This window comes from Pseudophryne corroboree (assembly GCF_028390025.1).
Source record: "Pseudophryne corroboree isolate aPseCor3 chromosome 3 unlocalized genomic scaffold, aPseCor3.hap2 SUPER_3_unloc_57, whole genome shotgun sequence".
NCBI classification, from domain to species: Eukaryota; Metazoa; Chordata; class Amphibia; order Anura; family Myobatrachidae; genus Pseudophryne; species Pseudophryne corroboree.
In genome coordinates, this window is record NW_026967549.1 from 256,057 (window position 1) to 269,361 (window position 13,305).

At 49.1% G+C, this 13,305-nt stretch overlaps 1 protein-coding gene across 2 annotated transcripts in view; it reads right to left on the minus strand.

The window, feature by feature from the left end:
• LOC134984470 (oocyte zinc finger protein XlCOF6-like) overlaps nucleotides 1-13,305 on the minus strand; it is a 161,842-nt gene that overhangs the window by 136,173 nt on the left and 12,364 nt on the right. The gene's annotated exons all lie outside the window — the stretch shown is intronic.

The following is a 13,305-nucleotide window of genomic DNA, read 5'->3' on the forward strand; positions in this document are numbered from 1 at the left end:
GGCACTTTAAAAGTTTAATAGTGTGGGCTGGCCCCTCCCTCTATGCCCCTCCTACCAGACTCAGTTTAGAAAATGTGCCCGGAGGAGCCGGTCACAGCTAGGGGAGCTCCTAGGAGTTTTCTTAGCTTTTTATTTTCTAGAGATAGGTTACAGGAAGGCTGCTGGCAACAGCCTCCCTGCTTCGTGGGACCAACTTCCTGAAGAGTAGTGATGTGTACTGGAAATTTTTCGGGTTTTGTGTTTTGGTTTCGGTTCCGCGGGCGTGTTTTGGATTCGAACGCGTTTTGGCAAAACCTCACCGAAAATATTTTGTCGGATTCAGGTGTGCTTTGGATTCGGGTGTTTTTAAAAAAAAAAAAACTCTAAAAAACAGCTTAAATCATAGAATCTGGGGGTCATTTTGATCCCATAGTATTATTAACCTCAATAACCATAATTTCCACTAATTTCCAGTCTATTCTGAACACCTCACAATATTATTTTTAGTCCTAAAATTTGCACCAAGGTCACTGGATGACTAAACTAAGCGACCCAAGTGGCCGACACAAACACCTGGCCCATCTAGGAGTGGCACTGCAGTGTCAGCCAGGATGGCTGATTTAAAAAATAGTCCCCAAACAGCACATGATGCAAAGAAAAAAAGAGGTGCACCAAGGTCGCTGGATGGCTAAGCTAAGCGACCCAAGTGGCCAACACAAACACCTGGCCCACCTAGGAGTGGCACTGCAGTTTTCTAGCGAGAGGATGAGTGCTTCCATCCTCATGTGAATCTGAACCACTAGCCATAAACATAGGCCAGGGCCTCAGCCATTCCTTGCCACTCCGTGTCGTAAATGACATATAGGCAAGTTTACGCTTCTCATCAGATGCTTTTAATTTAGATTTTTAGGTCATTTTACTGAACTTTTGTAGTATGCTTGACAACACAGAGGTAGAGCAATGGACTACTGTACCATACTGCTATATATATATATATATATATATATATATATATATACTGGTGGTCACCAAAATTCTGCACTGTCCTCCTACTATATATACTGCGCACAACTAAAATGCACCACAGGTATGGATGGATGGTATACTTGACGACACAGAGGTAGGTAGTGCAGTGGACTACTGTACCGTACTGCTATATATTATATACTGGTGGTCACCAAAATTCTGCACTGTCCTCCTACTATATATACTGCGCACAACTAAAATGCACCACAGGTATGGATGGATGGTATACTTGACGACACAGATGTAGGTAGAGCAGTGGCCTACTGTACCGTACTGCTATATATTATATACTGGTGGTCAGCAAAATTCTGCACTGTCCTCCTACTATATATACTGCGCACAACTAAAATGCACCACAGGTATGGATGGATAGTATACTTGACGACACAGAGGTAGGTAGAGCAGTGGCCTACTGTACCGTACTGCTATATAATACTGGTGGTCACTGGTCAGCAAAATTCTGCACTGTCCTCCTATACTACAATGCAGCACAGATATGGAGCGTTTTTCAGGCAGAGAACGTAGATATTTGCAGCACACTGAACACAGAAACTGAGAGAACGCTGCACTTCCTCTCCCTATCATCTCCAATGCACAAGTGAAAATGGCGGCGATGCGTGGCTCCTTATATAGAATACGAATCTCGCGAGAATCCGACAGCGGGATGATGACGTTCGGGTGCGCTCGGGTTAACCGAGCAAGGCGGGAGGATCAGAGTCTGCGTCGGAACCGTGTAAAAGGCGTGAAGTTCGGGGGGGGGGGGTTCGGATTCCGAGAAACCGAACCTGCTCATCACTACTGAAGAGTTAACGGTTCTCTACTCTACTGACAGGACACTGAGCTCCTGAGGTTGCTGATCGCAAGTCCACGAGGCAACTGCTCTCTCCCGCAGCACGGCCGCCACTCCCTAACAAAGCCAGAAGAAAGTGGTGAGTACAGCGCCGGCGTCCCAGTTAGCAGGTTGCCGGCGCAAGGGTGGAAGCGCAGCTCTGACAGGCTGCGCTCCAGGAAGGCTCAGCAACACAGTGTAGGCGCTTTGAGGGGCGTCCTGAGCCAGCGCGGATAAACCCTACACTGGTCACACAGCTAACAGGGGCTAATCCTCAGGCCAGTATAAACAATTAGTGGAGGAAACCGTACACCATTACAAGGGGCGGGGCTTCCTCAGAGCGGATCCAGCACTCACCAGCGCCATTTTCTCTGACGTCCTAGTGGATGCTGGGACTTCCGTAAGGACCATGGGGAATAGCGGCTCCGCAGGAGACAGGGCACAAGAATAAAAGCTTTAGGATCAGGTGGTGTGCACTGGCACCTCCCCCTATGACCCTCCTCCAAGCCTCAGTTAGATTTTTGTGCCCGGCCGAGAAGGTTGCAATCTAGGTGGCTCTCCTGAGCTGCTTAGAAGTAAAAGTATATTTAGGTTTTTTATTTTCAGTGAGTACTGCTGGCAACAGGCTCACTGCATCGAGGGACTAAGGGGAGAAGAAGCGAACTCACCTGCGTGCAGAGTGGATTGGGCTTCTTAGGCTACTGGACATTAGCTCCAGAGGGACGATCACAGGTTCAGCCTGGATGGGTCCCGGAGCCGCGCCGCCGCCCCCCTTACAGAGCCAGAAGAGCGAAGAGGTCCGGTGAAAGCGGCGGCAGAAGACGGTCCTGTCTTCAGATAAGGTAGCGCACAGCACCGCAGCTGTGTGCCATTGCTCTCAGCACACTTCACACTCCGGTCACTGAGGGTGCAGGGCGCTGGGGGGGAGCGCCCTGAGACGCAATAAAACACATAAATACCTTAGGATGGCAAAAGAAATACATCACATATAGCTCCTGGGCTATATGGATGTATTTAACCCCTGCCAGTTTTCCAGAAAAAAGCGGGAGAAAAGGCCGCCGTGAAGGGGCGGAGCCTATCTCCTCAGCACACAAGCGCCATTTTCCCTCACAGCTCCGCTGGAAGGACGGCTCCCTGACTCTCCCCTGCAGACTACACTACAGAAACAGGGTAAAACAAGAGAGGGGGGGCACTATTGGCAGCTAATATAAAACAGCAGCTATAAAAGGGAGAAACACTTATATAAGGTTATCCCTGTATATATATAGCGCTCTGGTGTGTGCTGGCAAACTCTCCCTCTGTCTCCCCAAAGGGCTCGTGGGGTCCTGTCCTCTATCAGAGCATTCCCTGTGTGTGTGCTGGGTGTCGGTACGATTGTGTCGACATGTATGAGGAGGAAAATGATGTGGAAGCAGAGCAATTGCCTGTGTTAGTGATGTCACCCCCTAGGGAGTCGACACCTGACTGGATGATCGTATTTAAAGAATTACGTGACAATGTCAGCAACTTGCAAAAAACTGTTGACGACATGAGACAGCCGGCAAATCAAATAGTGCCTGTCCAGGCGTCTCAGGCACCGTCAGGGGCCCTAAAACGCCCGTTACCTCAGTGGGTCGACACAGACCCAGACACAGATACTGAGTCTACTGTCGACGGTGAGGAGACAAACGTAATGTCCAGTAGGGCCACACGTTACATGATCACGGCAATGAAGGAGGCATTGAACATTTCTGACACTACAAGTACCACAAAAAAGGGTATTATGTGGGGTGTGAAAAAACTACCAGTAGTTTTTCCTGAGTCAGATGAATTAAATGAGGTGTGTAAAGCGTGGGTTTCCCCCGATAAAAAACAGCAAATTTCTAATAAATTATTGGCACTATATCCTTTCCCGCCAGAAGTTAGGGCGCGTTAGGAAACACCCCATAGGGTAGATAAGGCGCTCACACGTTTATCAAAACAAGTAGCGTTACCGTCTCCTGATACGGCCGCCCTCAAAGAACCAGCTGACAGAAGGCTGGAAAATATCCTAAAAGGTATATACACACATACTGGTGTTATACTGCGACCTGCAATCGCCTCAGCCTGGATGTGCAGCGCTGGAGTGGCGTGGTCGGATTTCCTGACTGAAAATATTGATACCCTGGATAGGGACAGTATATTATTAACTATAGAGCATTTGAAAGATGCATTACTATATATGCGAGATGCACAGAGGGATATTTGCACCCTGGCATCGAGAGTGAGTGCTATGTCCATTTCTGCCAGAAGAGCGTTATGGACGCGACAGTGGTCAGGTGATGCGGATTCCAAACGACATATGGAAGTATTGCCGTATAAAGGGGAGGAGTTATTTGGGGTCGGTCTATCGGACCTGGTGGCCACGGCAACGGCTGGAAAGTTCACCTTTTTACCCCAGGTCACCTTCCAGCAGAAAAAGACACCGTCTTTTCAAACTCAGTCCTTTCGTTCCCATAAGAACAAGCGAGCAAAAGGCCACTCATTTCTGCCCCGGGGCAGAGGAAGAGGAAAAAGACTGCATCAGACAGCCTCCTCCCAGGAGCAGAAGCCCTCCCCTGCTTCTGCCAAGTCTTAAGCATGACGCTGCGGCTTTACAAGCGGACTCAGGCACGGTGGGGGCCCGTCTCAAAAATTTCAGCGCGCAGTGGGCTCACTCGCAAGTGGACCCCTGGATTCTGCAGGTAGTATCACAGGGGTACAAATTGGAATTCGAGACGTCTCCCCCTCGCCGGTTCCTGAAGTCTGCTCTACCAACGTCTCCCTCCGACAGGGAGGCAGTATTGGAAGCTATTCACAAGCTGTATTCCCAGCAGGTGATAATCAAGGTACCCCTCCTACAACAGGGAAAGGGGTATTATTCCACGCTGTTTGTGGTACCGAAGCCGGACGGCTCGGTGAGACCAATTTTAAATCTAAAATCTTTGAACACTTACATAAAAAGGTTCAAATTCAAGATGGAGTCACTCAGAGCAGTGATAGCGAACCTGGAAGAAGGGGACTTTATGGTATCTCTAGACATCAAAGATGCTTATCTCCATGTCCCAATCTACCCTTCTCACCAAGGGTACCTCAGGTTTGTGGTACAAAACTGTCATTATCAGTTTCAGACGCTGCCGTTTGGATTGTCCACGGCACCCCGGGTCTTTACCAAGGTAATGGCCGAAATTATGATTCTTCTTCGAAGAAAAGGCGTCTTAATTATCCCTTACTTGGACGATCTCCTGATAAGGGCAAGGTCCAGGGAGCAGTTAGAGGTCGGAGTAGCACTATCTCAGGTAGTGCTACGCCAGCACGGGTGGATTCTAAATATCCCAAAATCACAGCTGATTCCAACAACACGTCTACTGTTCCTAGGGATGATTCTGGACACAGTCCAGAAAAAGGTGTTTCTCCCGGAGGAGAAGGCCAGGGAGTTATCCGAGCTAGTCAGGAACCTCCTAAAACCAGGCCAAGTGTCAGTGCATCAATGCACGAGAGTCCTGGGAAAAATGGTGGCTTCTTACGAAGCGATTCCATTCGGAAGATTCCATGCAAGAACTTTTCAATGGGATCTGCTGGACAAATGGTCCGGATCGCATCTTCAGATGCATCAGCGGATAACCCTATCTCCAAGGACAAGGGTGTCTCTCCTGTGGTGGTTACAGAGTGCTCATCTTCTAGAGGGCCGCAGATACGGCATTCAGGATTGGATGCTGGTGACCACGGATGCCAGCCTGAGAGGCTGGGGAGCAGTCACACAGGGAAGAAATTTCCAGGGCTTGTGGTCAAGCATGGAAACGTCTCTTCACATAAATATCCTGGAACTAAGGGCCATTTACAATGCCCTAAGTCAAGCAAGGCCTCTGCTTCAGGGTCAGTCGGTATTGATCCAATCGGACAACATCACGGCAGTCGCCCACGTCAACAGACAGGGCGGCACAAGAAGCAGGAGGGCAATGGCAGAAGCTGCAAGGATTCTCCGCTGGGCGGAAAATCATGTGGTAGCACTGTCAGCAGTGTTCATTCCGGGAGTGGACAACTGGGAAGCAGACTTCCTCAGCAGACACGACCTCCACCCGGGGGAGTGGGGACTTCACCCAGAAGTCTTCCAACTGATTGTAAACCATTGGGAAAAACCAAAGGTGGACATGATGGCGTCCCGTCTCAACAAAAACTGGACAGATATTGCGCAAGGTCAAGGGACCCTCAGGCAATAGCAGTGGACGCTCTGGTAACACCGTGGGTGTACCAGTCGGTGTATGTGTTCCCTCCTCTGCCTCTCATACCGAAAGTACTGAGAATCATAAGAAAGAGAGGAGTAAGAACTATACTCGTGGCTCCGGATTGGCCAAGAACTTGGTACCCGGAACTGCAAGAGATACTCACGGAGGATCCGTGGCCTCTACCTCTAAGAAAGGACCTGCTCCAGCAGGGACCTTGTCTGTTCCAAGACTTACCGCGGCTGCGTTTGACGGCATGGCGGTTGAACGCCGGATCCTGATGGAAAAAGGCATTCCAGATGAAGTCATCCCTACCCTGATTAAAGCCAGGAAGGATGTAACCGCGAAACATTATCACCGCATTTGGCGAAAATATGTTGCGTGGTGTGAGGCCAAGAAGGCCCCCACAGAGGAATTTCAACTGGGTCGTTTCTTACATTTCCTGCAAGCAGGACTGTCTATGGGCCTAAAATTAGGATCCATTAAGGTTCAAATTTCGGCCCTGTCGATCTTCTTCCAGAAAGAACTGGCTTCAGTGCCTGAAGTTCAGACGTTTGTCAAGGGGGTGCTGCATATACAGCCTCCTTTTGTGCCACCAGTGGCACCTTGGGATCTCAATGTAGTTTTAGGGTTCCTAAAATCACATTGGTTTGAACCACTCACCACTGTGGACTTGAAATATCTCACATGGAAAGTGGTAATGCTGTTAGCCCTGGCTTCAGCCAGGCGTGTCTCAGAATTGGCGGCTTTATCATATAAAAGCCCTTACCTAATTTTTCATTCAGACAGGGCAGAATTGAGGACTCGTCCTCAATTTCTCCCTAAGGTGGTTTCAGCGTTTCACATGAACCAACCTATTGTGGTACCTGCGGCTACTAGGGACTTGGAGGACTCCAAGTTACTGGACGTAGTCAGGGCCCTGAAAATATGTTTCCAGGACGGCTGGAGTCAGAAAATCTGACTCGCTGTTTATCCTGTATGCACCCAACAAGCTGGGTGCTCCTGCTTCTAAGCAGTCTATTGCTCGTTGGATTTGTAGTACAATTCAGCTTGCGCATTCTGTGGCAGGACTGCCACAGTCAAAATCTGTTAAAGCCCATTCCACAAGGAAAGTGGGCTCATCTTGGGCGGCTGCCCGAGGGGTCTCGGCTTTACAACTTTGCCGAGCAGCTACTTGGTCAGGGGCAAACACGTTTGCAAAATTTTACAAATTCGATACCCTGGCTGAGGAGGACCTGGAGTTCTCTCATTCGGTGCTGCAGAGTCATCCGCACTCTCCCGCCCGTTTGGGAGCTTTGGTATAATCCCCATGGTCCTTACGGAGTCCCCAGCATCCACTTAGGACGTCAGAGAAAATAAGAATTTACTTACCGATAATTCTATTTCTCGTAGTCCGTAGTGGATGCTGGGCGCCCATCCCAAGTGCGGATTGTCTGCAATACTGGTACATAGTTATTGTTACAAAAATCGGGTTATTGCTGTAGTGAGCCATCTTTTCAGAGGCTCCTCTGTTATCATACTGTTAACTGGGTTCAGATCACTAGTTGTACGGTGTGATTGGTGTGGCTGGTATGAGTCTTACCCGGGATTCAAAATCCTTCCTTATTGTGTACGCTCGTCCGGGCACAGTATCCTAACTGAGGCTTAGAGGAGGGTCATGGGGGGAGGAGCCAGTGCACACCAGATAGTCCTAAAGCTTTCTTTAGATGTGCCCAGTCTCCTGCGGAGCCGCTATCCCCATGGTCCTTAAGGAAGTCCCAGCATCCACTACGGACTACGAGAAATAGAATTATCGGTAAGTAAATTCTTATTTTCTCCCTGCAGATCATAGGAACTAGGACACTGACAGGGAGCGCTGCCCTCCCTATTAAGGTGAGTTAGTCAGCGCCGGGCTTTTATCATAATAACTGCCTACAGGGGCGCTGTGTGGCTGGCTCCTTATACTCTATGACTCTCTGAAGGTACTCTGGGGGAAACTGTATCTGACATTTTCCTGTGTGTGTGTGTGTGTGTGTGTGTGTGTGTGTGTGTGTATATCCACATTACCTTGTCTAAGGACTCTGTGTCCTGTGCTGCAGAGTCCTCGCTTACCTTCCCTGCTTCTAAGGAGTTAAACTCCTTGTTTAAAAAATCCTGGGAAAACCCAGAGAAAATTCCAGATCCCTAAAAGAATTCTCATTGCTTTCCCTTTCCCTGAAGAGGATAGGAAGAAGTGGGAAAACCCACTTACAGTAAACGCTTCAGTATCTAGGATGTCTAAAAAGGTGGTTTTACCTGTCCCTGCTTCAACCGCCTGAAAGGAGCCAGCTGATCGCAAGACTGAGACTACGCTCAAATCACTATACACAGCTACAGGCGTGGCTTTAAGGCCCACTATTGCTTGTGCATGGATTCCTAAAGCCATAGTAAAGTGATCAGGCACCTAAGAGGACTTAGATACTATGGATAGGAGTGACATAGACATATTTTTACGTCACATACAGGATTCTGCAGGTTTCATGGTGGAGGCCATGAAGGATATTGGCCTGTTACTTCCATAGCTGTCTCGGCACGCAGAGGACTCCAGATACGCCAATGGACTGCGGATGCAGAATCCAAGAAAAGTGTGGAGAACCTGCCATTCACAGGACAGGCACTATTTGGGGATGCATTGGATGCGTGGATTTCCATGATGACTGCGGGTAAGTTGACATTTCTTCCCTCCACAGCAGCCCCAGCTAGGAAATCTTATCCTACACCTACACCTACACTGCAGTCCTCTTGGACCGCAAAATTTTAAAAATCCAAACCGCCTCCCACCTTCTTTAAACGAGGTCGGGGAAGATCCAAAAAACCTGCACCAACAGGTTCCCAGGAACAGAAACCAGGTTCTGCTTCCTCCAAACATTAAGCATGACGGTGGACCTCTCAGCCTGGAGATCAGGCAGGTGGGAGCGAGACTAAAAGATTTCAGTTACGTCTGGGCATCATCATGTCTAGACCCCTGGGTGACAGATATTGTTAGCCAGGGGTACATACTGGAGTTTCAGGAACTCCCACCTCACAGATTCTTCAAATCAGGCTTACCAACTTCACTGACAGAAAGTGCTATCCTACAGGAAGCCATTCAAAAACTGGCACAAACAAATGTCATTGTTCCAGTTCCACCTCACCCAAAAACTAAGGGTTATTACTCAAACCTGTTTGTGGTACCAAAACCGGACGGTTCGGTAAGGCCTATATTGAACCTGAAGTCGTTGAACCGCTAACTTGAGGGTTTTCCAATTCAAGATGGAGTCTCTGAGAGCGGTGATCTCAGGTCTGGAGGAGGGGGAAATCCTAGTATCCCTGGATATCAAGGATGCGTACTATCACATTCCGATCTGGCCACCTCACCAGGCTTATCTACGGTTTGCACTACAGGACTGTCACTATCAGTTCCAGACGTTGCCATTTGGCCTCTCCACAGAACCGAGGGTGTTCACCAAGGTCATGGCGGAGATGATGCTCCTCCTACGCAAACAGGGAGTGAACATAATTCCATATCTGGATGATCTGCTGATAGAGGCATCTTCCAAGGAGAAGCTGTTGCAGAGTATTGCGCTCTCAACTCAAGTACTCTGGGATCATGGGTGGATTCTGAACCTTCCAAAGTCACATTTGGAACCAACAAGGAGACTGCCCTTCCTGGGGATGATACTCAACACAGAAATGCAGAGGGTGTCTCTACCGGAGGAAAAAGCATTGGTGATCCAATCAATGGTCCGGGATGTCTTGAAACCCCAGCCCCCCCCCGGGTATCGGTTCATCAGTGCATTCGCCTTCTGGGGAAGATGGTAGCCTCCTACAAGGCTCTACAATACAGTAGATCCCATGCACCGTTCTTCCAGCTGGATCTCCTAGACAAGTGGTCAGGATCGCATATTCACATGCACCGGCGGATATGCCTGTCGCCGAAAGCCAGAATTTCACTACTCTGGTGGCTGCAAATTTCTCACCTGCTCGAGGGCCGCAGGTTCGGGATTCAGAATTGGATTCTTCTAACCACGGATGCAAGCCTCAAAGGTTGGGGAGTAGTCACCCAGGGGGAAACCTTCCAAGGAAAGTGGTCAAGCCAGGAATCGGTCTTTCCAATAAACATTCTGGAACTAAGGGCCATATACAATGGCCTTCTACAAGTGGCTCATCTTCTGCAAGATCGAGCCATTCAGGTTTAGTCGGACAACGTCACAACGGTGCCCTACATAAACAAGCAGGGTGGAACGAAGAGCAGGGCTGCAATGTCAGAGGTAACAAGAATCCTCCTCTGGACAGAAAGACATGCGCTGGCGCTGTCAGCGATCTTCATTCAGGGAGTGGACAACTGGGAAGCGGACTTCCTCAGCAGACACGATCTCCATCCAGAAGAATGGGGCCTCCACCTGGAGGTATTCACAGAGGTAACACGCCGATGGGATGTACCTCAGATAGACATGATTGCCTCTCGCCTCAACAGGAAGCTTCAGAGGTACTGTTCCAGGTCACGAGACCCACAGGCAGTGACTCCAAGGGTGTTCCAGTCAGTGTATGTGTTCCCTCCACTTCCACTCATCCCAAGGATTCTCAAACTAATAAAAAGATCAAGAGTTCCAGCGATCCTCATCGCTCTGGACTGGCCAAGGCGGCCTTGGTACGCGGATCTTCTGGCATTACTGCTAGATGATCCGAGGCCTCTTCCTCTTCACGAAGACCTTCTACTGCAGGGGCCGTTTGCCTATCAAGACGTACCAAGGCTACGTTTGACGGCATGGAGGTTGAACGCCAGATCTTAGCCCGGAAGGGCCATCCAAATAAGGTTATTCCTACTCTGATCCAAGCTAGGAAGGGGTAATGTCTAAGCATTACCATCGGATTTGAAAAAAGTATGTGTCCTGGTGTAAATCCAAGAAGTTTCCTACGGTGGAGTTTCAACTGGACATTTTCTCCTCTTTCTGCAAGCAGGTGTGGATGTTGGCCTATGCTTGGGCTCAATCAATGTCCAGATTTCGGCCTTGTCTATTTTCTTCCAGCAACAATTGGCTGCTATCCCTGAGGTTTAGACTTTCTTGAAAGTTCTGCACATCCAACCACCCTTTGTGCCTCCTATGACACCTTGGGATCTTAATGTGGTGCTGCAGTTCCTGCAATCGGATTGGTTCGAACTTTTACAGGAGGTGGACGTAAAGTTTCTTACTTGAAAGGCGGTCACGTTATTGGCCTTGGCTTCTGCCAGATGTGTGTCAGAATTGGGGGCATTGTCGCACAGGAGCCATCAGAGGGAGTCGACAGAGCAGGAGTGGAGGCCAGGCAATAATAATAATAAAAGCAGTCCAGGCGACCACTTACTGCCCAGGTAGGGCCGCAGCGACAGAAGTCCCTGCCGGAAATCACTGAGGCTGTAGTGAAGGGCACTGATCATGGGCTGTCAGTGTCTGTAGCTCCCAGAGAAGCGGCTGGTTTCAGGAGGGCATGTGGCTATATAGCCAGTTTTCAAGATGGCCACTTCTGGCAGGGAAGCCTAGATCAGAAGAAACTGTTCGGCTATGGCGGGTGAACCAGGTCAGTAATAAGGCAGGAGAGGAGAGGGTACTAGGATGCAGTGGCACAGGGTAGCGTATCTGGCTGCATAGGAACCCCACATGTATGTCCTCTATAATTCACAGCTCTGCCAGATTCCCCCGTAGCACCATAAATTAGGAGGAGAGGAGGAGATGCTGGGACACGCTGGAGTGATGATAGGCAAGCGCTCCGTGTATTCCCCACTGCCACGACTACGGGTTCCAACGGCCTGACAGTAGAAGGCAGGCTGCGGGCTGGTGAGCTGACTAACCCAATGCATCCCTGCTGGGGCCACCAATCCCCGTAGTATGCGCTGCATCAGATGCCGGGATAGCAGCTCCGCTCCGTGTCTCCAGCCGATGCCACCGCTGTTCCCCAGTCAGCCACTCCACACGACTCCAACAGCATGGCTAGGCACAAGAGTGGACAGGGCGCACAATCCTCGGTGAGTAGCAGCGCTACCTCGCTGAGGTCCGGTCCGTGGTGGGATCACTGCACAACTTCAGTCCGCAGCTTCGAATCTGGTTGTAGGCCGCAACTTGCAAAAGCCAAATGAATGGCTCCCCGGGTCCGCAGCCTACACACCAGAGTGTCAAAACAATCAGAGGGGCCAGAAAGAGCCCATAGGACAGCTGTAAAAGGCAGAAAGGACCAATATAAGCAGGAGCTGCCTTTCCAGTCAGGCCACACACCCCGTGACATAATTTATTAATGTTGAAAACAAAAGTAATGTAGAGTTTTGTTCCAATCTAAGACCTGCGAATCTACTTTGGGAGCCACCTCCCTTTTTTTTTTTTTTTAACAGTCCCCAGCTGGACAAGGATAATTAAAATTCCATTTCTTGGAATTCTAACTTCCTACTGGGCGTAACCCATAATTTCCATCAGCTGTTTTGGGATGTTTAAACACAGTTGCCTACTCTGCTGCCTCTTCTAAGGATAGAATGGCTTACATAGCACTAATTAGCTCAGATGATATGTCCACTGAGCTGAGACCTTCTGAAGTGCAATGAGTCCTCATCCTCCAACGAATCCTCATCTAAAACATGTGTAGACTGTGAAGATGTATCATGTCTATGTGATTTACTTACCACTAGCGTTTCAGCCTGCTTTTTTGAGAGGCTGACAATTCCCTAGGTGTATAAACTTCAGAATGAATGTTGCATGTAAGGGTTAATAGGGAAACCTATCACTGGTATAGGAGCTGGTATAAACTGCTGAGCTACATTAGATAATGTCTGCAAAGTAGCCCATGAAGGTTCACCAGAACCTGTGCCTTCCTCGCTGCTTGCTAGTACATTCTACACAGACGTCCGCCGAAACTACACTGTACACGTGGGTAAGCGTTGTCGCGACCCGGCGGGGAGTTGTTGGAGCGACTCTGAGGTGCATCTAAGACGCTTTTTAGAAAGATCACAAAAAAACAAAACAGTAATACTAAAAAAAAAATAAGAAAGCTCATGGTTACTAAAAAACAGCAACCCCCTGACCATGGTCCGGCTCCTGCCACACCAAACAAAAAACTGATTTGCCTGAGCCAGGAGGTGGGGATATATGGACAGGCACGTTGCATGCTGGGAGGCCGAAAGCTTTGACCGTTTGGTACAAATCCGCTGTCACGTCTTCATATCCCAATGTTATCCTGTGGATAACCTGTGGACCCTGGCGGAGAAAAGATATATATATCTAAGAGGAT